This window comes from Panicum virgatum, chromosome 7K (assembly GCF_016808335.1).
Source record: "Panicum virgatum strain AP13 chromosome 7K, P.virgatum_v5, whole genome shotgun sequence".
Lineage (NCBI taxonomy): Eukaryota > Viridiplantae > Streptophyta > Magnoliopsida > Poales > Poaceae > Panicum > Panicum virgatum.
In genome coordinates this window covers 38,315,068-38,327,927 of record NC_053142.1, presented here as the reverse complement: position 1 = coordinate 38,327,927, position 12,860 = coordinate 38,315,068, and the positions used below count along the sequence as shown (strand labels likewise).

The 12,860-nt window shown below is 51.7% G+C and overlaps 1 pseudogene; it reads right to left on the bottom strand.

Moving 5' to 3' along the window:
• Window positions 1-4,235: 4,235 nt before the first annotated feature.
• LOC120642483 lies at window positions 4,236-10,915 on the bottom strand (annotated as a pseudogene).
• Between the last annotated feature and the right edge of the window lie 1,945 nt (window positions 10,916-12,860).

The following is a 12,860-nucleotide window of genomic DNA, read 5'->3' as shown; positions in this document are numbered from 1 at the left end:
CAATGTGGCCGAACATGTTCAACTTGCGTGAATGCAAGCAACAGGCATAGCCTTGTGCAAACATTTCTAACAGGAAGGAGCTAAATAGCGATGTGGCACTGCACAACACCCCTGGCAAGAAATTATAGTAGTACTTGAACATACAAAAACCAAAGGCGGAACTAGGAAACAGGCAGTTTGCACTCGCAGCGCATGCTAGCAGCCTGGCACCCAACAACAAAAACGATCAGACATCGTTGAGCAAAGCAAAATGGAAACATGGAGATCCAACAGATCTAGCACAGGGGTTTCAGGGAACATTGGAATACAAAGCAAGGAAACAGGTAAAGGAGACAGGCAGAGACCATCTCTGCCGCACGCACAGTGGTGTCGAGAAGATCAACAGAAAAAAGCGATAAGAAAAAGGGTTGTTCAACTCCACACGTTTCTAACACCCTAAAACCGCATGAAGAAACAGTGATCACTCAAGCATATGGCAGATAGATAGATAGATACCAAAACAATAAAAAAAAAGTAAGAGAGATCACGAGCAGATTTGTCCACGAGCTTTGAGTTTATTTGACGCGCATAAGCAGAAGCAAGCGATCGACAGGCTAAGAGAAATTAAGAAACGAGCGACGAGAGGAAGACAGTATAATTTTCGAGGAAATGCGAACATAGAGATCACCATGGAGCCGCAGCGCTCACCTTCTCTCCGAATAAACCACTTCGAAAAGCAACAGCAAAACGAACACGGAACGCAACGACACAAGCGAAACCCGAAGTACGAACTGCTCAACTGCGCAAAAAAGTTTTGGATATCCAAGGGCCTCACGGAGAACGAAGAATTCCCAAACGAAAGTGTGCTCACCAATACTGCACGATTCCCACATTATGAGCTCAGAAAAACAACAAGGGGAGCCGTCAAGAGATCGACGAGGAGACAAACCAGAAGAACCAGCACACCGACCAAAGTTCCAAGGAGGGAGGCGAAGGCGAGCGGAGATCACCATGATGCAGCCGCTGGTGTCCCCGCTCGCTCCGTCAACCTCCTTCACGGCTTCACCCCCGCGAAAACACCGCGACAGCAAAACCAGCAACGGAGAAGCACCAAAAACACGGAGGACCAGCCCACAGCAAGACCAAAATCCCTAGGCCAAAACCTCTCAATGTTTCGCAAACCGAGAAGCAACAGCACATCGCGAACTGAATCCGCTCCACGACCAGGAGAAGCAGCTAGCAGCAACATTTGAAACACCACCGCGAACATGCACGGGAGAGCGAGCGAGACGAAATAATCGCAGCGCGAGAGCAGAGCATCAGGAGAAGAAATCTTACGGGGGCTTCGGAAGGAGTAGCAGGAGGATGGAGGGTTTTGGGGGGTGAGGCAGGGATGAACAGAGAAACGCTAGAGGAAGAGAGAGAAGTGGAGGAAGGAGTAGAGATCGATCTCACCTTCCCTGGCGGTCCTCGCAGGAGAGAGAGAGAGGAGGGAGGGAGGGAAGGAGAGAATGCGGCCGGCGTCCATGCAAGGGAAGAGGGGGGCACTTTATACCCAGCGCCACCCACTCCACGCCTCCGGCCCCGCTGGTTGCTTCGTCCGGTGGCTCGGCTCGCCTGGCTCGGCCTCGGCTCCGGCTCGCCACGCCGGACCAGTTGTCCAGTTCACGCCTGATTTCTGATTTGCCTTTTACCACCTTGTCTGGACCTGCCCAATCAGGAAGGCGGTTAGAAACTAAATCCAGATTCCAGCTTCATCAATAGCAAGCCGTGAAATACAGAAAATGTGGTTCCGTAATTAATTGTGTTCAGCAGTAAGCAGTTAATCATATGATCCGGTGGATTAAACCCCGGTGATTTCCAGATTTCGAACGGAACAACACTTATGCATTAATTGATTTCCAGATGCCGTATCACACGCTGACGTCACGCGGTCACGCTTCTTTCTTGGAGGCCACTTCTCTGATCTCGCTAGGAGTACTCCGATCTTTTTACAGCGGCCTGCTTTTTGACCGAGACAGCTGTAGCACATTCCCCTCCCCCGTTTATTTCTCTTCTGGCTTATTTTTTCGGGCGGAATATTCTAGAACCAGGGGAAAATATCTCGCGGCACAAAAGCGAGGTTTGCTAGGTCGATCTCTGATCCGATGCGGATCCAAACTTGGTAGCACCAAATTGTCATGACAAACTTCGATCAATCTACCAATGGCATTGTGAAGAACAGTGTCTAGATTAGCAAATCGGCATGGCTCTAGTGAAATCAGGGTGCGGCTTAATGATTGGCAGAGATAACAAGCGTGAAAGTTCTAAAAAAAATGACAGCAAACGTAAACGGAAAGTGAGCACGAGGAAAGCTACGCTACGAGACTCCATCACGCCAAGGCATGACCAGGGTTAAATTTACCGACCGGAATCGGTCCGGACCGGTTCCGGTTTGAGACGGTTTTAAACCGGTCCAAATTTAAAATTCAAATTTGAATTAAAAAAATAAAAAAATCATAAAAATACTTGAAGTTGCGACGAATCTAATAGTATCAATTTTTTTTAAATATTCGTTTATTTAGTATACTTTGCGGGCATTTGAAGTTAAACAAAAAAAACATGCATATAAAAGTATACAAATACAATATAAAACATATTATACATTATATTAATATAAAAATAGTACAAAAGAGGATTGGAGGGTTCATTTAGACTAAAAGCATGTTATACAAAAATTCAAATTTTGAACTAAAGTCGGTTTTTTTGTTCAACGGACCGGTTTCCACTCAAACCGGTCCGGTTTACCGGTCAAATCGGTCGGCTAACCGGTGGAAACCGATTGAACTAGCGTCTGTAATTTGAAATTTGAATTTGACCGGTTTTTTACCAGTTTTCGGTCAAACCGGACCGGTAAACTAGAACCGGGAGGCGGCGGTTTGACCTCACCGGTCGGTAAAAAAAAACCCAGGCATGACTGGGATTCGTATGGAACAGCTAGCATAAATGCATAATCAGCAACAGAAATTCGAAATTCAAATTCTCTCCAGGTGATATGGGTTTGGTGCAGGAGTAGATACCTGCTTGGGCGGTTCCCGATTCCGCACGTGCGGCCCGCATGCGGCGTGCGCGAGGCGAGACGACGCAGCGGTGTCGCGGGCGCCAAGGCGGATGGCTGGCTGGCACTCGGCGCGCCCCGCGGCGAGAGACCAGCGCGCGCACGGCGCGGGCGGTGCTGCACGGGTCGTCGCGGCGCCGGCATCCGGGACACGCCCCAGGCGCCCGGGTAGCGGCAGCAGCTGTGGGGGTCCGGCGAGACGGGGGTCCGGCAGCGGCGGGTGCCCGGCCAGCGCTCGCTCGCAGCGTGGCGGGCCAAGGACAGCAGCAGCGACGCGGTGGCGGTCCTCCGGAGAGCCGGGGACCACGCCGGAGCCCAGCAGCCAGCCCGCGTTGCGGCGGCGGCCCAGCATTCCGGCGCCGCGCGCGGAGCTCTCGCGGCGCGCCCGGCACTCGGCCGAACCGCGGCATCGCTGCGCCAACGGTCGCGAAGCGATGGCCGACGGGAGGAGACTAGCCCTAGCCGGACGGCGGCGCTGCCTCAACATCGCGTAGGGAACGAGACGGTAGGCGCCGCGGGGGCAAGAAAAGGCGAGTGGGCGGAGGCGGCGAGGTTGGAGTGGGACTGTGGGAGTGTGGAACGCGCCCCGGCACGTGGCCTCAGCCCTGGCCCCTGGGCTGCCTGTGAAAGTGTGAAGCTTTGATGTTCCGAACGGTGGGGCTCCCCGAGCGTATCAGCCTCGGCGTCGGTCGCGTCCCACACGTCGGTCGCGGACCACAGCCCTCCAAACGGGGACATCCGCGACCGGCAGCAGGCAAGTTCCAGGACACGCGTCCTGCAGGCACGCCGGCGCTTTTCTGCGGCCGTGTGTGCAGCCGTTGGGAACGAGGCCAATCGGCAAGGCCGCAGGCCAGGCCCCAATAAAATCCAAGGCCAAAATCCTAACGGCCATTCTGTTCATCAGGAGCTTCCCCAGATCATTTGTCCAGCTTCTTCAGTCTGGGGGAACTTCCTTCAGGTCATGGCTGTTCAGTCAGTCTGAAAAAAAATAGTCAAGATTTGCGCATGTTACGGGCCACAACATTTCAACTTAACCATGAAGGAAGAACAGGAATGCAGATCTGCCATAGAAGAAGACTTTTCTGCCAACCTGATATGTTGTACAGTATTCACTTGCAGCTCAATCCAGGTCCAGCTAGAGCAGGACAGTATTCCACGCTGAAGGAAGATCCGATCCAATCTGGCTGCCGTGTTTCATAAAGTTCCTTTACAACAAGTTTTTATCCCCTTCCCAGAAAGAACTCATTACTGGTAACTTGTACAATCCAATGTTTCAAAATATTGCCCAACCGAGGGCATAAAATGGCCAACTATGAATACAATCTAGTACAAGACCTAGAGACCAACAGCAACTGGGTTCGCACTGATACAGCCATTTCACCGGAAAATGTGATCCCCAGGTAACATTGCCGATAAATCCGGTTGCATCCCCAGGTAATTCAGCACCGAGCGACAATAGTTGCTGTTCATCCTATCCAGTGCTCCCTGGATGCCTGCTGCCCCATTTGCCAGCCCACTGGTCACCTTGCCTGCCTCTGCAAGTGGTGTGGCAGTGAAGATGACATTACCAAAGTAACCATCTGGAAGTGGAGGTTGCAGCCGATGGCGCCCATCAGTTGCACAAAATAATTTGGTGGGCTGTATGCAAGGGAGACACATCGCCAGACATGCGCAGCTAGTATTACATAGGTGCTGAACCGCGATGCGCCTTCACCTGCAGAAAGCTGTGAGCGCAGCCTAGTAAGGTCTGCGAGAGTGAGCTTGAAAATGCCCTCAGCAGTGGAAAGTGACACCGACTTGGAAGCAAGGGCCTGAGGTGTGGAGGACAACATGGGTGTAGGCTGGTATTCGACATGTTGGAAAGATGGAGTTGGGGGATCACAGGAACGTAGAAGAGTGTGGTCAATGAAGGGCATCACAGAATTTTGAGTTCCACGGCAGAGATCAGACCATGAGTTAATGAAGTGCAAGCTGGACATGCCATCTGCCACGTTGTGATAGATGCCAACACCAAGTGAGACACCTCCACACTTGAAGTAAGTCACCTGAAGCAAAAATAGAGGATAATCAACATTCATAAATATCTATTCCTAAGAAAAATGCAATGCATATTGCAATCTGATGCATAAACATAAAAGACTGTTATCAAGAAAGAAAGCATTTACAGAAAATTATCACATGGAAAAATAATAGTGAGCGAAGAAATCGTAAGCTCAGCACATGAGGACCTAGTAAACTGGAATATTTCAGGTATTGTGGAAATTCTGAATAGCAAGGTGCACTGCATGTACCATGGTAATAATGATTGTCGGTACCCCAGGACTGGGGTACCCCTTCTTGCTGTATCTAGGCAAGAGCCTTATAATTATCCTTGACTACGTCCAAACAGCCGGACCCCTGTGGTCCGGAGTCCTGATCTCTCGGCGACGGTTCCGGACCTGCCTCACGGCTGGGAAAGGTCCGGGAACGACGCGTGTCCCGGAAGAGGCGGGCAGCCCAAACAGCCGGGGCTCCGGACCTCCCGAGGGGTTCGGACCCCCGCGGAAGTCCCGGACCCCTCATAGGGTCCCGGACCCCTTGTATGGTAACCGGACCACTCGCTAAGGGAAGAAGTCGACGCCCTGCCTCGGGGTGGTCCGGAGCGACACGTGTCTACAAGCACGACTTTTCAAGGCCGCTTGGTCTCCATACTAAGCCTCACTCACCACTGCATTTATTGTGGTAGGTGGACACCCGCATTGATGCGGTGGAAGCCAATGCGATTCTTTGACCAGGAGGCACTATTGATCGCGTGTTACCAAGATAGTGGAGCCGCAGGCGCCGCCCACGCCGCGCCTGCCAAGTCTGCCATAACAGATGGATACGACGGCTCGGCTTCACCCATTATGACGCCTACATAATAGTCTCCACAGGCTACGCCACAAGCTACGCTCCCCCAACGGACACCTTGGTGACGGGACAAGAGAAGACCACTGTAGCGCTAGCAGAGCGTATCGGAGGAAAGATCCGTAACCACTGTACCCATCTGAATACTCTGCGTAGTATGCTGCGCAGTCGCGTTGGGCCCACCTGTCGGGGCCCCAACGTCCTATGTATCCGCCCCCTTGGTCTATAAAAGGGGGCGCCCGCTAGAAGGAAGACTCAAGCTGGGTGAGAGCTAAGGCCCGGCAGAGGATAGATTCATACACAACAGAGATCAAAACTTCTCCCAGTGGACGTAGGGTATTACGCTCCGGCGGCCCGAACCACTTTAGATCGTGTGTTCTTGTGTGCACGCCTCAGAACTAGATCAGCCCAATCGCCTAGTACCTCCCCGAGTACTCCCTCTCTGGGAATAGGCGGGTGCGCTCCGCCACCCGGCTGTGGGTACCCTAGAAATCCCACGACATTTGGCGCGCCAGGTAGGGGTGCTTTAGCTAGTTTTAGTTCATCTCTTGCTCATCTCCATGGCTCGGATGGTTGAGCACTCCCACCACGACGACATTTGGAGATGACGGAGGGTGTGGCGTCATCCACACCACACGCCTCTCGTCTTCCTGCGCCAGGTGCAACCGTGCCCGTGGAGCAGCCACCGTCGGCAGCGGCGCGCTGCACGTCGGCAAGAGTCAGGGCGCCCGTCAAGGGCCCCCTCACAAGCTGCGAGCGGCGGAGCGACAAATCCCAGCTCGCAGCATACCTCACTCATGTGAGGAAGCCCGCTCCGGCGGAAAGCCGACTCCGGTCGCACCAAGCCGCTCCGGCGGAAAGCCGACTCCGGTCGCACCAAGCCCGCTCCGGCGGAAAGCCGGCTCTTGTGGCTCTCTCCGGCGGAAAGCCGACTCCGGTCGTACCCCCGACTCTACGTCTCTGTAAGTCCTACTCTTAGAGGCCCAGCAGGGAATAAAACCTTTTCCTTTGTAACTATGTAGTACTTCCGTGTGGTCCAGTCCGGTGAGCCTCCCCCGTGGAGGGGTCCGGACCTCTGCGAACCAGGTTCAGGGAAGCGTATTCACCCTCCGGGGAGGTCCGGAGCCGTGTAGCCGCTTAGCCTGGTTCCGTACCCTAAGCCTGCATGCTCTACCTCCCTAGGGTGAGTACCGTAGTACCTAAGACTGGGGGCCCGGAGGTCCGGACAGCTCCGGCCTCATAAACCCGTGTTCTGGCTTACATCGCACATCTCATGTACATCTAGTTATAAAGGAAAAGTTTATTCTCAGTTCGCCTCTAAGGATGTTACATTCCAATTTCGATCTACGCATTCTGTTTGCGCTAACCCCCACGTGGCTTCTTACTCTTGTGCGGTGATTGTGGTCCGAATTGAGTTGGCTAGTTAGTGACTTAGCTCGAGACCCCTCATGGAAGAGAGGGGTTCGGACCCCTGGGAACCTGCAGGTTCAGGGAAGCGCACTCATTCTCCGGGGAGGTCCGGAGCCGTGTAGCCGCTTAGCCTGGTTCCGTACCCTAAGCCTGCACGCACCACCTCCTGTGAATGAGTGCCGTAGTACCTAGGACTGGGAACCTGGAGGTCCGGACTTTCTCTTAACCTAAAGGCCGGCCCCTTGAGCTCCGTTCACTGAACCTAGCTGTCTATCTCAAAGGATTACAGCCAACAGGATTTGGGACCCGTGGGCACGCTACTAAGCATCTACCTTGAGTCATGTGCAGGTCCAAACATGATGATGCAGCAGGTGACCCAAAGGATGGACGACGCGGGGCAAGACCCTTGCGGCGCGCACCGCTGGGCGCCAGAAGCAGCCAAGTTGCTCACAGTAGTGGCCCCACCTGCGGGTTCGTTGCCTCTCCCGAGGCGGGCCCGGGGGCCTCTGTCGGTACCCTGCAACTGGGGTACCCACTCCTACTGTGCCAAGACTCGCGTAGTTATCCGTAACTACGCCCTAAGGAGCTGAGCAGCCGGACCCCTGGGGTCCGACTCCATCTCACCGGACCAACGGTCCCGGACCCGCTTCCCACTCGGGGACGGGTCCGGTGTCACCACGTGTCCTAGAGGTGGAAATACTCAGTACCTGTGGCCGCGGACCCGGACCCCCGCAGGTGGGTCCGGGACCTCCACGTGCCATCCGGACCCCCGCAGGTGGGTCCGGGACCTCCACGTGCCATCCGGACTCCCGCAGATGGGTCCTGGACCTCCACGTGCCTATCCGGACCCTCGTGAGTTCTCGGCTCAGCTAGCTGCTCGGGAGGGGTCTGGAGCCGCCACGTGTCACGCGGGCGCGGGCGCAAGCCTTCCGCTGGAAGCTCCCTCACCCACCCGCATTAAGTGCGAGTGGTTGAGGTGGGCTCTGCTGCCTCTGGGCACGGGACAGCTTTTGTCAGTCCACACTATGGATCGCCAATTACCGACGCGGCTCGTCATTTACCAAGACAAGCATTAAAGACTCAGCGCCGTGCGCATGCGCGACGAGTCATGATGACCAGCTACTGACTGGAGCAACAGTGCACACTGCTACAGTGGACTGAGTCAGTAGTTCGGCGCTTCATCATGACCTCGACGCGCGGCTGCAGAGGCTAGACTCTACTCTGACAGGACAGCTCAAGACCATCCCTGGTCAGAAGCTACGCACGGAAGCCGACGACAAGATCTCCGGATCTGAGGCATTGAAGGCCAAAGTGTAGTTTATAATACATCGCCGGGTCCACATGTCGGGGCCCCGCTCAGTGTACGTGCTCCCCTTGGACATATAAAAGGGAGAGCACACCCGCTAGAACACAGATCCTCAGACTCTCTCAAGACTCAGCTAGAGAGCGCAAGCAATACAACACACAGTGGACGTAGGGTATTACGCTCCGGCGGCCCGAACCACTCTAAACCAGCTGTGTTCATCGCGTTCTTGAGTGAGATCGAACTAAGACTAGCTAACCCCCGAGTTCACATCCTCTGGGCTAGGGCGGGTGCCTTCCGCCACCCGGCTGTGGTTTGCAGCACCACGACAATGATAATCAACTATCAGGGTAAATCTTAAGCTCCCATGTTACTGATCCCCCAATTATCTGAAAAACACGATTTTTCATTTTTGAAAGCTTAAAAACACGATTTTCATTATACGTTGTACTGTACAGCATTATAGTACTTTGGTTGAGGTGCTCTGGATCCATCTAACAGTGGTGATTCCGCCTACTCTTCTAGTATTCCAGAACTTGAGAAACTCATATCAGCTTCATATAGTTAAAACAGAACTGAAAGTGGTCCACCTGAATGAAGTATCTATCCGCACAAAGCAACAGATGAATAGGTTACAAGGTTCCACATGGCACATTATCCTATTGAGAGATAGGATGGATGAAGTTATTGAACTAAAGGTCAATATCATTATCAATTATGCTTATGCCACGCATGTCCAGATCACTGAATAAATGCTGGCATTTTGGAGCTAAAAACTTGATCAGTCAACCCGAATAGGATGACGTGTAACGACCAAACTGTCCTTGTGCATATTGTGCCAGTGGTTGCTGGCATAAAAGGGTAAAAAATTTAATGAGTTAAAGTGATACATATTAATGTCACTAGAACGGGTCCACACATGCTAGTTTTCAATTCTTGGCATGAATTCGAATAAGATTACTATAGGATAAAACACAAGTGTGTACAATATAGCAGCTGTGTGGGGCCAAACTTCCAGATTATAGATGTTAAAAGGTCACAATCCTCAATTCAGAACCACATTAGCAAACGATAAAAATGAACATATCGAATTATGTGTAATTACTAATTAGTAAGCACTCATGTTTGGGGTGAGTATATTTTCATTGATGACCTCATTGGCAAATATTACGCGCTTCAACATAACCAAGCACACAGTACCATAAATTTTACAGTATAAGATAAAGTAGAAAAATGGTGGATTTTAAGTGCATAAAACATAACTGCGTGACAACAAATCAGTTTATTAACAATACATTTCAACCTGGTCACGGTGAAGTGAGAGTATATTTCCAATGCTTAATCAATCTTAACTAAATCCTCAGATCAATTGTACCTGTCCAGGTGACCGGCCAAAAATTGTACCACTACTCACATGAGCAAGACATCAACTAACTGGGTATGACCAAAAAAGTAGAGTCGACCACTACGCTAAGCACTAGGAAATCAGGGGACCAAATCTGCAGTCAGACAAGGGACACTCACTCTCTCAGGGCACCAAATCCGCAGGCAGACAAGGGACCTAGGCATGCAAAATCAGGTACCAAACATTACAAGTAGAGAAATTTTACAATGATTGAAAAAAACAGGAGCCGTCCATCTGGTAAAATCCTACGGTGGTGAAAGTTTACAAGTAAACCCAAATTAGATGCAGCGTGTAGCTTGTAAATTATTATGGCAATACTTTTTTCGAAAGATACAGACAGAACCCCTTGTCGGGAGCCTAATTGTACTCGCATTGGGTAAAGTACTACTATAATTACTTTACCTGGAGCACGACGAACGGGAAGGATGAGATGCCGCCGGTGTAGTCGACGGCCGGGATGAGGCGGTTGAACTCCACTGTAGGCGCGAAATCGCCGTAGTCGTCGACGGCGGTGTCGGGCGCGTCGCGTCGGCCTCGACGAAGAGCACCCCCTCCCCGTTGCAGTCGATCTCGAGCCTCCCGACCTCGTCCCGCGCGAGGCGCCCCGCCATCGGGTAGAACGGCACGAGCGCCTCCGCCAGCGCGCGCCGCATCCGCTCGCCGTCGAAGAACCCGTCCGGCTCCGGCGCGGGCCCCTCGGGGCGGCGGTAGAAGTAGACGCTGGGCGTGTGTGTATCCGCGGCATCACGAGGTCGAGGTCGGAGAGCCACAGCCGCCGCCGCGGCGCCTCCCGCGCCGGGCGCACGATCATCGACCGCCGCACCGCGATCGTCATCTGCATCCCCCGTGACACATTCCACCGAACAGCTGGCTGGCTCAGTAAGCAACCCCAAATGCCCGACAATACCAGCAGATCTAGCATGATCCAGAGGAAGCAGAACGGGGACCAACCTCAACGGAGCGCGGCGGGATCGGCAAGGATCAGGAGTCGTCCAGGAAATAGCTAGGTGAAACTGTGAAAGCAGCAGCGTTTGCTGGAGATCAGCCGCCTGCAGCCTGTGAAAGCGAGAGAGTGAGGTCGGGGGCTCGGGGCGGCTTTGTACGCGGAACCTCGGAGCCGGGTTCCTCTGACTTGGCCACTTGCCCGCCTCGGCATCTCCCTTTTGCATTTCCTTTTCTTCGCCCCCATCGGCGTGGTGCGCGTGCGTCCTCTCCGAGCAAGGCGACGAGACGGTAGCGGTAGAGGATGGAGGGGTAGGTGCCGACGCTCTGGGTTGCACTGTGTGCAGTGACCCGAGGGACATCACATTATCCGTGCTTTCGAATTTTACTACATGTAACAGGGAGAGCATCACTTTCACACGCCGTACTCGTGCCTATGCGCACCTTACAAAATTCGAGGGATTAGCCAACGTAAACACGTGTATAAGTGTATGGCCTTGTTTGGCAATGCTAGAATTCTAGCACGCACACGTCCCGAAAAAAGAATCTCGCATGCATGAAGCACTAAATGAAGTCTATTTACAAAAAATTTTTAGAGATGGGTGTAACTTTTCGCGACGAATCTAATGACGGTAATTAATCGATAATTAGCTATAGTGATGCTACAGTAATCATCCTCTATTCGCGCGATCAAAGGCCTCATTAGATTCTTCAGGGTCACTAGCGCGGGGTTCTGAAGTTGGTTTTGTAAACTGACTTTGTTTGACACCATAATTAGTGGTCAAAATTTGCTACTATTCACTAGCGCTATAATTCTTCCCAAACCAAACAAGCCCTATTTACACAAACGCGCATGTGAACGGCGCATCTATGTTTTGGCTCCTTTCTCGCAATTTTCAACAACCTTAATGAAGTTTAATCCCATTGGAATGAGAAGAAAGGGCAGCCCAATGAATGGCCAGCCTGTTATGAGTCACACCTGAATGTAAGATGAAGTCCTTTTTTTTTGTGTGTACGTAGTGGTAGGAGCTCTGCCTTTCATGTAAGATCAAGATTCACCATTGAGGAAACTTCAGCCAAAGCCAACCAGAGTCCAGATAGACCATCACCAGTTGCAGCTCAATCGCAGCTAGGAATTGCGGTGCAATGATGGTCAACCTAAAGTATTCCATTCTGATTTCTAAAGTAAGCTCATGTTTGGATCACCTACAACTAAAGTTTAGTCCGGACTTTTTTTTTTGAGAAAGACTTTAGAAAGGTGTCTCATATCTAGTTCATGTTAAGGAAAACAATTGGTGGTATAATAGAAGGGCAACTTTGACACAAAACGACATGAAAAAAAAATAAAATTACATCGAAGAATTCTTTGTTCGTCTTCTTCGATTGATTGATCATCGTCCACTGAAGCTTGAAAAAAATCACTGGAAAGGCAGCAGGGGAAAGAAACACCTGCAAACACAATCACCACACAAGACTTTGAAGACCGCAAAAACCACCAACTGCTTACAAGTTCGGACTAAATTTAAGGTGACTAGTCTATGTCCATTTGGATCCATTGACTAAACTTTAAGTGGGACGCATTGGGACATTTTACCCTTGATTATACTGATGTTCTGCTTGCGCATTGTGAGGGGTAGTTTAGTCTTTCCGCAGTTTGCAAGTTGATTTAGTCCAAAACTTTAGCTGTGTTGGAACAAAACTTTAGTCGCATTTTAATCCACCTATTTGGGGCCTAAAATTTACCGGCCCAAGTAAACCCTACCAGTCTGTTATTGTGGTGTGTTTCACTTAGGGGTGGTAGGGCCATGGTCCTAGTGGCCTCTTTACAACCCAACAAA